Here is a 13,254-nt window from a genome sequence, read left to right as displayed (position 1 = left end):
TAATAGGCTGACAAACTTGTCTTGTGCGTCACATCTGTTCAGGCTGCAGAATTCTTGGAGCAGGGTTCATTTCCTATGGAGAAAACCTCACTCTGTTTGGGTCTCTCCCTTTCTACAAAGAAAGGAAAATGACAGCAATCAAAATGATAAACACAAACATAGGACATTGCTTAGTTAGGATGTGTTTAACAGTCAACAGCAGTGTAACACTTATTCTTCAGGCAAAGAAAATAAGAAAACGAGCCATCTGGGCTTGTCTCTTCCCAGTTTTGAATGAGGCAACAGCATTAATCTTTTATTCCCTCCATTTTGGGCCTGGTAAACTTGGAGTTCTGAGAGATGTGGTTTTTGGTGAATAGATGTGGCCTTCAGTATTCTCCTTTTACTCCAAAGTCTGAATCTCTGCATTCCCCCATATCACATTAATGCTTTCTTTCCCCCTCCCCCCTCCCAATAAATAAATAAATAAATAAATAAATAAAAACAAAAATTAATAATAATAAAAAAGCAAGCTCTCAGCTTATGAAGAAATAGCTGACAACAACCTTCTGGACAAAGCGTTTTTATGGAGTACAGTTCATATTTATAGGGAAAAAAGATCCAGAACTTTGTGCTCTGTAGTCTCCCAGTACCATATCCCACACATGCTAACACACCCTTAGGACAAAGATTACAACTGGAAATAATGATGTGGCAGTTATCCTCCACCCTGATAAAACTTCATCCATTGATGAAAAAGGTGTGTTCCACAACCTAGTGCTCATGCCATGTGGTTCCTATCAGTGGGAGAAAGTAAGGGGGAAAGCTAGAAGGTACTGTTCACATTAAGGAAATACAAGAGAAGATTTTTTTTGTTTTCCTGCACAGAGGTTGCCTTGCTTAAGCTTTATTCTGCTATGGAGGAAATGCATACACTTTTCTTCCTCATTTTCCCTTGCTAACAGAGGGAAAAGTCTGACAAGAAGAGTTATTGTCACCTTCCTCATCCTTACTACTTGCTGACACTGGAGAAGAAAATCCTCTGGGGACTACATGGCTTTGTTTCTTGGCTGTCTACTGTGCAGTTGTCCCTTCTCTTCACTTTCTCATTTCCTTAAGGTAACATCAAGCTGATGTGTGCAGCCCACCAATAAAAGTCTGTGGAAGTAAGCCTTTCTCAGGAGGTGCTGTGCTACTGTCCTCACTCATTTGCAAAGTTCCCTCTCCATTCTTTAGCATAATCTCCAGGTGGGAATGGCAGGAGGCAGTTACAGAAGGAACTGCCAGACCCCAAAGCAGAGCTGGTGCAGGAGGGTACCACACAGCCATGACTTCAGGTTGGGAACTCAGAAGACCATCATACTTGAGCAAGGAAGAGTCCCTTTAAATAATGAGATGTGCAGAAACACCAATGAGTAGAGAAATAAAAAATCTAGCCTTTTCAGTTTATCATATTGGCTTATAAGTTGTGAGAAATCTATGCTAGTTCTTTGAGAGGGACAGATTTTGTTTCTCTACTTTTCAGCTTACATTTGCACCACTGAGTTACTGATGAAAAAGGAATGTTACCTATAACAAAGATAAGCTTTATCTACTGATTGCTTTAAATAAACCCTCATTCCTTTCAGCTTTCACAGCTTGTAGTCTGTTAATCCCGTCAATCGTTGACTTTAAATGTAGGAAATATGTAGTAAATGCATGTCAAGCTCTCTCAGTGTGTGTCAGAGAATCCAGCCACAAGCCTAAGAACAAGTAGGGGCCCTAGCCTAAAAAGAAACTGGGGGTGGGGAGTCAAACCACATTTGGGCCACCACCACAATAAATAAAATCCAGGCAAAATATGGGTGAACCATGGGCTGACAGATCAGCCTCAAAGGGTTAAAGTAAAGGGGTCAGCCAGGTTGGATGGCCCTGTTCTAACCTGACCTGCTGGGTAGCAGCGCTCCCATGGCAGGGGTTGGGTGGGCCCTGAGGTCCCTTCCAACCCAACTATTCTGTGGTTCTATGATCCTTGAGAGCCCCTTCCAAATCGGGATATTCCGTGATTCAATCTCGTGTGCTGAGCGCTCCCTCTGCTGGCACACACACATAGCTGGATTTTTCCCTACTCAGGCTGGGAAAAAAACGTGCCAGTGGAGCTGATGAAATGAAAGAGGTCATCGAAACAGAGCCCGTGGGGACTTGAAGGCTGAGCTTACCTTTTCTTCTTGGTACAGTTAGCGATCAGCGTCGTTCATTACCTTCAGCACCATGCAGATAGCGCCTGTATTTTACACAGGCCTTAGAGCTGGTTTTCTTTCACTTATTAACTGGAACGGCCAGTAAAAGAATCTGAAGTTTTTCTTCAGTTTCTGATAACAGGGCAACAAGTTTGTTTAGTCACTTCTTTTTTACAAAAGCTGTGACCTGAGGAACGGATTTATAAGCAGAGCATTTCTACACTCATGTAAAAATCCTGTGGAATGCAAATGTCCAGAAGAATTTTAGCACCCACTGTGGGGTTTGTCCTTCCAGTGCAGAGCAGACTGGCACATTGTTCAGCCTTGTCTGTTTAGAGCATAAAGTCCAAGAATGGCACCACATGAAAGTTTGTAATGCAAGGATCAAGTACACCTCATAGTCAGCACCATCAGCTCCCACAATATCCCACAGCACAGCACTGAGGACCTGAGTGGAAGGTGGTGGGATACCTGTCTATGTTCCCATGATGCTGCCTCTAGGACACATGCTCATCCCTGGATAAGCAGTATAGCAAAAACACATCATCAGAAAACAAAGATTCCATCTTTCTGTTTTTCCTTGTCTATTGCTACTGAATTTCTTGTTCCATTGGGCTCGAATCCATAATGGCTTATATATGGATATGACAGTCCTGTCCTCTCTCCCCTCTAAACATGTGTACAACCACACAAGCAGCCAGACACAGCCCTGACACAGTTGCCATTCACAATCACTATCCCCCAGGGCAGCACAGTAAGCTTTCATCCCACAGGATGAACTACTGCTTTAATGGAGAGGGAAAAACACAGGGGCAGCCAGAGACAGCTTTGTTCTGCTCTGGATGCATTTCCAGCAAAATCACGTTCAGTTAGGTGGCATACATCTCACAGTAACAGAGGGCAGTTTGCTATCTGCAGAAAAGGTGAAAACCAAAAGAAGTATTATCCACAAAACATAAAGAAATACTGTTATATGTCTTCTCTTTGAGTCATTATACACAGTCATTACAGAAAAAATGTTCTCCTTGCTGGGCATTGCAGCAGGATTTAGTTACGTCTTCTCTTAGAGATCCACATCTTATTCATGCTTACACCATGTCAAGTCAAAATGAGGACGGGCATTTTGTAGATGCGTGGTATGAGAGGCCAATATTCTGTTAGTAATGCTTCCCTCCCAAGGTTTGAAGGCAGCACCTTTTCCAGCCTCATTTCAAATACTGCATCACATTTAAATCCCAGCTTTCCTAACACAGATGCAATGTTAGGAAGCCATGTGAGGAAAGACAGGGATGGCTTTAAGTCTCTAAATAAGAAGAAAGAGAATCATCATCAAGGAGGCTGACTGACTGAAAAAGAATGTGCTTTTCCAGGCCATTTCTGAAGGTACAGCTGAGGGCTAACCCATAACAGTTACTTTACTTGTTGAATAACATTTTTATGTATGTGTTTTATGTTTTGCTTTTTGTCACTTTGCCTCATGTTTAATTGCTCTGTTCCAAAGTTTTGCTGAAGGGAACTGAGGAATGATTTGAATGGCAGTAAATGTGGATATCACAGATCCAAAACATGGCCAGAACTCAACATCGTAAAAGCTGCGATTTGACCCTCGCTCAACAAATACTTTGTACATTTAAACAGGCAAAAAAAGAACCAGCTTTAAACTGAGATGAAACCACAGATCAGAGATGAACATTTCATTAAATACTGGACAAAGCAGTAGAAACTCTTGCTCTCTTCTTGTTTGCAGATCATGAGAGTTCAGAAAAGCCCATGGAATTATATCTGATTTATAATCTGATTTATAAGCAGCACTGCATTGAGACAAGATGGGGATGAAAGGACAGAGCACAGCTCTGGTGAAAAGGGCTGGGCATCACCTTGGGGTGATCATTGTGACTCCATGTTGGGAGTGGCCGAAGCCCCCATCACAAACACGTGCCATCACAATGACACCCCATCAGAACCCCCAGGGTGTTCAGAAGGATTTCACTTGCCGAGTGGCACAGCGAAAACCGCTTTGTCGCAGAAATGTCTGCAAGGACAAACTTCAATTGGACTGAGCAAAGACGCTCCCACCCTGCAAGAGGTGGTCAAGGATCGGCTCGTGATGCTGCTCACTCCCATGTCCGTCTTTAGCAATTGAAAATCTCCTGTACCTTGCTGTCTTTCAAGCGCAAGGTGATAACAACTGACTCTTCTCCTTTGCCTTTTGCAGCCTCTCGTCAACTGGAACCAAGACTTCGGAGGAGAGAGCTCTCGGCTCCTCGAGCAGCGCAGGCGGAGATCTGCCCGGAGAAGGAGAGCCGAGACGGGCCCCTGCTGCTGCTCCTGCTGCTGCTGCTGCTCCTGCTCCCGCAGGGGCTGCCTGCAGGCAGCGGGTCCGGCAGCCGGCACCCAGGCGGCTGCAGCCAGGGGACCCCGGCCTCCCAAGCGCCGAAGGAGAAACCGCAGCCGACGCCGAGCTCGAGCCTCTCACAGCCGGCCAATGCGTGCTGCAGCAGCTTGGGGAATGAACCAGCCTCTGGACCTGTCCCTGCTGCCACCAAACAGTGGCTGGAGCCCTGGAGATATTTCTACTTCCTTGTCGTTCACCGCTTCATCTTACATGGGAGACAGCTTGCCACGCAACCCAGCACTGCAGGAACTTCCCTGGCGCCCAAGAGAGCAAGAGCAGCGTGCTCCTGAGGCCGGCCTGCTTTTCCACTCCTTATCGCTCACGGTGAACATACAGCATGAAGTCACGGTGATGCCAGAGGAGTGGGAGCCTTGGGAGGACCCGCAGCGCCCACCTTTCACCAGCTCTGTCTGGGTAGAGGAAGGCTGCTGGCTGCGCACCGATGAAGATGACAGTGATGAAGATGATGAGTGAGCGCCCTGCAGTGGGGTCATGTCGGCACCCGCATAGTGACCCGAGGTGGTAGTGGATAGACCGATAGTTATAAGGACAGGTTGTTTCAATAATAAATCGTTTCAGTTGTCACTTCAGTTTGGTCATTCACTCCTTTCCTTGAGGGCGAGATCTCAGATGCGATTTTATTTTTGCCAGTGAAAACGTGCAAGGCTTTGGCTTGGTTGAACGAGGTGTACTCCCGCAGGGAACTCATCCCGATACTTCCATCACCCGCCCCTCATCCCGCCCCGCTCGGCCCTGGCTCCGCCCGGCTCCCCGGGCCGTGGCTGCACGGAGGGCGGTGTGAGCGGGGAGCGCGTCCCGTGCCGAGCCGACAGCCGCCCCATAGCCATGCCGCCATGCTGCCCAACACTGGGTAAGGCGACCTGGGCTTTCCTCCTTCCTTCGGCGGGGCCACGAGGTCTGAGCCACAGGAGCTGCCGGGGCAGAGCTGGGGCCGGGGCCGGGGCCGGGGCCGGGCAGAGGGACAGACGCGTGCTCCGCAGCCCCTTGAGGGCGATGGGACGCGGGGTGGAGGCCGCGGCCAGGCATGGTGGCCCCGGAGTGGCTGGGTCGGACCCGGAGTCCCGCTCGGTGCTGTTTGCTCACGGGCCGAGCTGTGTGCACGTCCGGAGGGCAAAGTGCGGCTGTGGGTGTGCTGTGGAATCTGAATTGAGTGACTGCTGCGGCGTTATTTCTGCGCTGCTAATGAACGGGGACATACGTTGACCTTATTCGTTCCCGTGTGTTGCAAGCAGTAGTCATGAGATCCTGTACGAGTGCAGAAAGCGCCCACGGTGCAGCCTGTGGGCTGCCCTGGTTGCGGCCGTGCCTGCTGCAAAAGGAGCCCACCTGCATGATTCTAACTCCCTGAACCTGTCCAGTTAACATTTCTCTTACCCCTTAGGCTGTTCAACCATCCAGACTATTATGTATTTACTTGGATACAAAAGTATTTTGAGAGATGGTAATGAAAGCCTTGCTAATGTGAATGGTGTCAGCTGTTATCACTTTGGCCTCAAATCCTTTCATTCTATCACAGAAGTCAATCAGGTTCACCAGGCTTGATTTTACCTACTGAGATTGATGATGCATTGGAACATGCTGCCCAGGGAAGTGGTGAAGTCACCATGTTCAGGAAGGGTTTAGATGTGGCACTGAAGGACATGGTTTAGTGGCCATAGTGGGGATGGGTTGAAGGTTGGACTATATTGTCTTTTCCAACCTTCCAAGTTCTAAGATTACCTCTCATCTATGGCTAGTTTCTCATGTCCTGGTAAACCATGTTCCTAAGCAAGGCACTACCAGTGTCTGCTCTCACTGAATCACCCATGCCACTCAGCAACGCCTTTCCCTTGTTCATGCTCTTCCTACCCACATTATAGCAGATAAACAAGTTGCCACTGGCTTCCCTTGCAAGTCTCAGCTGCAGGTGAACTTTGGTTCTCCTCACACTGTGCTGAAATGCTCATGCAATATTCCCAGTTCCTTTTTATCTCACTGGTGCTTCCACTCTGTGTGACACCTTTGTACACAGGGGCTCAGTCACAAGTCGTTTGCACAGCTGTGTCAGCCTGCTGGTTGGTTGGACAGACTTGTGGGGATTTATTGGGTTAAATGCAGTTACTTGCAAACTGAGTTTTACTGTGAAAGCCTTAAGGAAAATCATGGTCATTTTTGAAAATCTGATTTTTGGCTCTTGTCTTTGGCACCCTGCATTGGGATTGTGATCCTGGACTTTGCCTTTACAGCGTGTTGAGCTACTGGTCCTCTGTGTTCAGAGGGCCAAAAGAATTAAATTACAGAGAGCTGCACTGAGTATCAAAACGTTAGAATTGGTTGGTTTTGTTGTTTTTAGAAGTCACTCCTTTTCTGCTTTTGGAGAATGCAGCAGTTCTGTTGTGGGCAGCCTTGGATTATTGTACAAAAAGTCTTCAGTGGTGGTGAAAGGCTTATATTTCCAAGAAGGTTCTGCAGGTAAGAGTTAAGAGTTTTTCATAGGATTTCTTAATACTACACCATGTTTTCTATTCCCAATAGAGATAGGAAGGCAAAATCTTTTTTTCTCTATGCTTCCACATTTGATTTGATAGCGATAAAGCTCATTGCTGTCTTTTTAAATAGAAATTATCTTTGAGGAGTGAAGGAGGCCCCAGTTGCGTCTTTGGGCTAGAACATATGTTGCTCATCTTAAACCTGTGGATTATCTTTTAAACTTCAACACTTGGAACATGGTTAAACTCCTCTTGCAGGTCCATGTTCCTTCTCTGCAACATCCCCTTCTCAGAGTATACAAAAAGGATTTACAACGTGCTTTTTTCCTTTTTTTTTTCCCTCCCCAATTCAATACTCATGTAAAAGGGTCAGTTTGTATCTGAAGGGGGTGGTAGGAGCTGGGAGAGTTTCTGTACTCTAGGAAGATGATGCTTTGACCCCAGAAAGTTGATTTTTCCGTGACTTACATCCTTCTAAAGTAAAATTCTATGTGTAGACTAAATATGTATCCTACTAAATATGGGATTTTTGTGTGCTTTTTGTAGCCTACACAATTTGTAAATATGGCATGTCCATGTGTGTCTTGGGAATGGCAGAAGAATTTAAAGGAGAAGTTGCTGTCAATGCTTTATGGCCTAAAACAGGTGATTATTTTGAATTGTTGTGTTTTGTCCTATACAGGTGGTCTTATTTAGGACTGATTCAGAACACCGAGCACTTCTGTGTATTTTTTTGTGATCAAAGATGTTGTGTGGGTATTGGCTTTCTTTCCTAGTTCTCACTGTTGCCTTCCTGTTTTCACTTAAACTTACCTTCAGCCTGAGCACATTCTGCTTTTTCTCCTGTCTTGTCACTGCTCCTTTCAACATGACTCAAACTTTGGTTTGCACACCATCCCTGAGTAGTATTGGACATTTACGTCAATATTTAGAATCCCCAGCTAGTTAGATTGCCAGGAAATAGATGAAGCTGACAAGATATGTACCTCTGTAGATGTAAAAAAAAAAAAAAGTTTTGGCTGAGTGGGAAATCAATTGCTTTTTCACACAACCATCCAACACTTCTTGCAAGTCACAGCACACTGAAGGGCCGCATAGCAGAAAAATAACTTGGTGTGCCCATCTTATACTAGCTCCAGTTTATTGTCCATGGGTCAGTGAGGACCAGGGCTGCTGTTGAAGGTTTGGTAGCTGCTGAACAAAGAGACCAGTGTCTTGAAAGCATTAGAAGCAGCAAGTGAGCTTTCAAAATTTGTATGTATCAGTGTTTCCTTGATGAAAACTGTTCATGTTCTGAAGTATAAAAGTTTGTAATGTTCAGTCTAGGAAGAAAAATGTTGTTTTGAAAGGTTTATCTGCCAAAACAAAAGTTAACTACTTTAGAGAGTGAGAGAGGTGACTTCTGTAGTATCTACATTACAATTACAAAGTTTTTAATTTAAAGAACATCATATATATGTGATCAGCTTCAATGCTGGAGATTGACACTGTGCTAGTATGGTTCTATTGGTTCATCCAGCTCCTTGAAACAAGAAAATATGCTGATAGTGAGATGTTATGAGCTCTCGATTTAACTAAAAGTGAAAGAGGTAGCCTGCCAAAAGGATGTAAGAGTGTGAATGAGTAGTAGAGGTACTGCAGGGTCAAAGTGGAAGATGCTGTATGTATGAATTAATGGAAAACCAGCAGCACTTTGTATGAAATAGATGGAAGGATGTGCAGATTGCAGGACAGTAGATGGTTTTTCATATCAGTCTTTGCCCATAGTTTTGCTATATTTAGAACAATAATAATTGGCTGTAATGTGAAAGTAGAGGAGCATAAGCCAGGAAAAGTTTGAGTTTGTGCTATTGGGTTTCTCATCTTTAACTTAGAGTCACTTTGTTATCTCACAAGTTATTGTGGGGCTAAAATTGAGATTTTCAGTATGGTAATGGCTGCAGAAAATGTTAATTGCTGATGCACATTCATTTTGAGAAAGATAGTTGTCCTGTTAGTTTTTGAGTTAGTTCCTCTGAATAAAGCCAGAGGAAGTCTTTGTGTGGAAAATATTGATAGAAGCATTGAATAATATGAATATTACAAGGAGTTCTTCCCTTTATTCCTCTTTTGGTTCCTTTAATACTTTTCAAGTAAGGGAATCTTTACACTTTGAGGATTGTTTGCTGGTTGACCATTCTTCGCTGGTTGATGGTATTTCACAGTTTAGTCTTCTCATGATTTACTTTCATGTGAGAGGAGAATAAAGTTTATGCATTTGCCAAAGAGATGAGTATGTGATGTCATTAGTGTTGAACTTGTAATTTCCTGTCCTCTGAATTTTCCAGCCATACATACAGCTGCTATGGATATGCTGGGAGGATCCGGAATAGAGAAGCAGTGCAGAAAAACTGACATAATTGCAGATGCTGCATATTGCATTTTAACAAAGCTGAAAACTTTCACTGGAAACTTCATTATTGATGAAGTTCTACTGAGAGAAGAAGGCGTTAAGGATTTTGATGTCTATGCAATTGCACCAGGTAAAAGAGATCTTTAAAATGAGAAGCTTGCGAAGGAAGGAAGGCCATATGGGGAATATGGATATATTCCTTTGACTCAGTCAAAAGATGCTTTGCCTCACGTTTGAGAATGTGGATTCTGGGAAAGCACATAATAGTCCACTGAGGCTCTAATAATCAATGCCTATATAAATATAAATATATATATATATATATATATTTATATAATAAAAAATATATATATATTTTAAACCCATTAGCAAAAAGAAAATAGACCTGCACCACAAGCGCATGTATTACTATTTACCAAATAGTGAGATAGTGTTTCTTCATCTTCAGATGTTTCTGACTGAATTTGTAAGAGGCTTCTGGGTCTGATTTTAAATGTACCAGAACCTAAACATGTCACCTCGTCTTCTTTCAACCTGTAGTTCATTTACTGGTAAATTGAGGTGCTGTTGCCTTCAGAATGGATTCCTGTTTGTGCTGTTCACCCTTACTTGGGCTTACTGTTATTGTTCAACTCCCCTTTAGGTCACCCCCTAATGCCTGACTTCTTCTTGGATGCTGAAACTGACATGACAGCCACATAATCAGAAGGCCGTGGAAGGGCAACCTCTGCATGTACATGTCGATTATTTGTGATGATAATGAATGCCTCCTCTATTTCAAGTTACTTTTGGACTACATTCAAGCTATGTGGCAAAATCTCTTGTATTTGGGCTGTTTGATTTATGGAAGTGACTTTAGTGTCTGCACTAAGTGACTGCAACTTTCACAGTTCATAATCAGCACCTTGTTTTGAACAACCTTTTTGCTTTTTACCACCAGAGTTAAGTGGCATGAAGATTATGAGTAAATATTGCTGTAAAAAAATCACAAGCAATCAGCATATTTTGCAGGAGTGTTACATCTTTCTTGCAGTGTGAGAACTTGAGAAGCTTCTATTCCTACATGAAGTACTCACAGTCGTACATGATGTGAATGTCTACAAGATGAAATAGAGAAGTTGTTTTTTTACAAAAGCATCAGGTTCACTTTTTCAGAATAGTGATGTTTCTATTGGAGGGCAAATAGGAATACTGAATATGTTTTATAGGAGTGCCAAAACAAATGTAGGAAAGAAAGAGGCTAAGTTTGAAAAGAGCCCAGTTCCCTTGAAAATACTATTTGTGAGTGCGCACTTAGACTTTTCAGCCAGGAACTGATACTGCCAACAGCCCAGATCTCCAACACAGTAGCAATTCACTGAGTAGAATAATTATTTCCTGATACACTGACCTTCTGCATGGCTTTTAGGGGCTGCTAAGCATTACATGCCTTATAAATTGCAAATGCTCTTTCTTAATGTTAAATGAGCACATTCACTGCAGTGTAGAAAGTTGCTGATTAAAGTAGTGAATTGATTCACACCTTAGAAGCTTTTGCAGAAGAACTGCTGAAAACATATATATTCTTAGAAAGATAAGTGAGATAGAGTGTTCCAGCATTTTACAGAGAATCCATCTGTTTCTTTTAGGTGCTTCACAGGCATCAGGTGGAGCCAAGCTTAATAAAGAATCAGCTTCAGCGGGGCCTGTTGCAGAAACATTCAGAGTTATTCAGGGAGAACTCAATAAAGAAATAGTGAAATCCACGCAGGGCGTCTTTCAGTTTGAATTGTCAGGTAAGACCATCACTTGTAAAATTCTCAAATGCTCACTTTTCTAGCAAGAGTCAGTCTGTATTTTCACATGTAAATACTTGTCTTTTATAACTGGTCTAGGAACAGGGACATCTTTGGGTGTGCTCTATAAGATGCTGCCTTTCAGAGCCAACTTCAGCACATGTGGGATTTACCCTGCTGCTGTTGTCACAGGGAGATGCTTTCTGCATCAGCAGCATGTGCTGCTCTTTTGGGGACTGTGGTGTGTTTTCCTGGTGTTTCATTTCTGCTGTGTCACCCTGCTGGCCGTGCTGCACAGGGTCAGCATGGTAGTTCTGTTCCAAACCCCTGCTGCCTCCAGCTCCACCAGCAGCCACTGCCTTGTCCCCTGACACTGTGGCACTGTGGGGCATCTGCTGGGGCTGACCTTGTCTGCACAGAGAGCGCGGGGCAGCTTCTGGCACAGCACCTCCAGCACGTCTAGCACGAAGATGGGAGAGAAAAGCAGGCGGGGGTAGCGAAGGGCAGGGCACATCAGTCCTTGTGGTGCTGCCACAGGTTCTCCCTGTTCCACTCAGGTGATGAAGGAGGCACTTGGTACCTTGTCCTGAAAACCAGCAGTGGGAGTGCTGGGTTTGGGAAGCCTCCTGCAGCAGCTGATGTTGTGATGAGCATGTCGAGTGGCGACTTTGTGAAGATGTTCACTGGTGAGTAACAAACGGGTTTGGCAGAACTGAGGCAGCTACTGGTGGCAGGAAACATCTTGCTGATGGATGAGCTGACAGGCTCACCTCTCTTTGTGGTCTTGGAATTGGATGAGCTGTAGCTGGAAGTGCATGGCCTTTAAATTCCCTTCCAACGTAAGTCACTCTGTGAGTCCATGATTTTATAATAAAAATATCTACTGCTTTGTTCAGTAGCTATTGAACTTTTCAGAGCGTAGCTTCAGAAAGCATCCAGTCAATCTGTTGAACCTCTTTTCTGATGCTTTTACAGTAGAACTTGGTAGCAAAGTAACTACTATATGATATCGCAATCTCCAGTTCCTTTCCTTTTCCTGATGATTCTGTGTCTTCTTTTTAGGTAAACTAAAGCCAACCATGGCCTTCATGTCAGGAAAATTAAGGATTAAATGTAACATGGCACTAGCATTGAAGCTAGAGAAGATGCTGACACAGTTTAATGCTAAACTGTGAGGGAGAAGCTGTACCAGCAGAACATCCAGCCTTTCTTTTATAATAGCAATGCTACATTTTAAAATGATAATCTACTTTTTTCTCTTTATTTGTGTGTATAACAACTGTGGATAAAATGCTGATCTGTTAGAGAAGATCTAATTTAGTTTTATTAAGACTGAAAGGTGTTTGTGATTAAACAATTCCTTCTTGAGAATACTTCTATTATGTAACTGGTGTTTTCCTTTCTTACACTCCTTTGGAGCAATGCAACACACCTGAAGTGGGTTTTCTTTTACATATTTGCTTGCATGCGTGCATGTCCCATAAGAAGTCTGGGAGGAGCAAATATCACCTTGCAGATCTTCACACAAATACACCCCCAGCCCAGACTGCCACAAACAAGGTAATCCCTCCCACAGCACCTGCGTGCAGCACCAGAAGGTTTAAACTACAACATGTTTACAGGCACATCTCCTTCCCTCTTTAGCATGGAAAGAATGGAAACTCATGAGAAAAAGCACAAATGCTCTCTAAGTGGACAAGAGCACAGATCCTCCTCCTGGTTCAAGAGCCCGTGCAAAGCCAGAGGTAGCAACCTCACAGTGTTGCCAACAGAACTGCTCAAAATGTAGGGCATTTTACTCCTAAGTATGTAGAGAATATTTCAAGACTTAGAATTTATTTTCTAACTCGTGCAATGGTCAAATAGTTTATAGTCTTCAAAGCCTGTGCTCAAACAAAATTATTTGTGCTGTAAAGGTTCCATCCCTGTTGAATTCTGGTAATAATACAGAGAATGTTGAATTCACTTATGCACTCTGCAGTCCCAGCGCCATGAAAAACATGAA

The 13,254-nt window shown here is 43.7% G+C and overlaps 1 long non-coding RNA gene across 1 annotated transcript; it reads left to right on the top strand.

The window, feature by feature from the left end:
• Positions 1-10,355: 10,355 nt before the first annotated feature.
• Positions 10,356-12,601, top strand: LOC146751184 (uncharacterized). The gene is made up of 3 exons (XR_014941808.1): positions 10,356-11,249; positions 11,807-11,935; positions 12,312-12,601. It is a non-coding gene; the product is annotated as an uncharacterized LOC146751184 (long non-coding RNA).
• The last annotated feature ends 653 nt before the right edge of the window (positions 12,602-13,254 follow it).

Source organism: Coturnix japonica, unplaced genomic scaffold, assembly GCF_054131305.1.
Source record: "Coturnix japonica strain WE unplaced genomic scaffold, WE-NBRP24 Scf117, whole genome shotgun sequence".
In the NCBI taxonomy this organism is placed as follows: domain Eukaryota; kingdom Metazoa; phylum Chordata; class Aves; order Galliformes; family Phasianidae; genus Coturnix; species Coturnix japonica.
The sequence above is the reverse complement of the archived record's forward strand: the minus strand, read 5'-3'. Positions and strand labels throughout refer to the sequence as shown.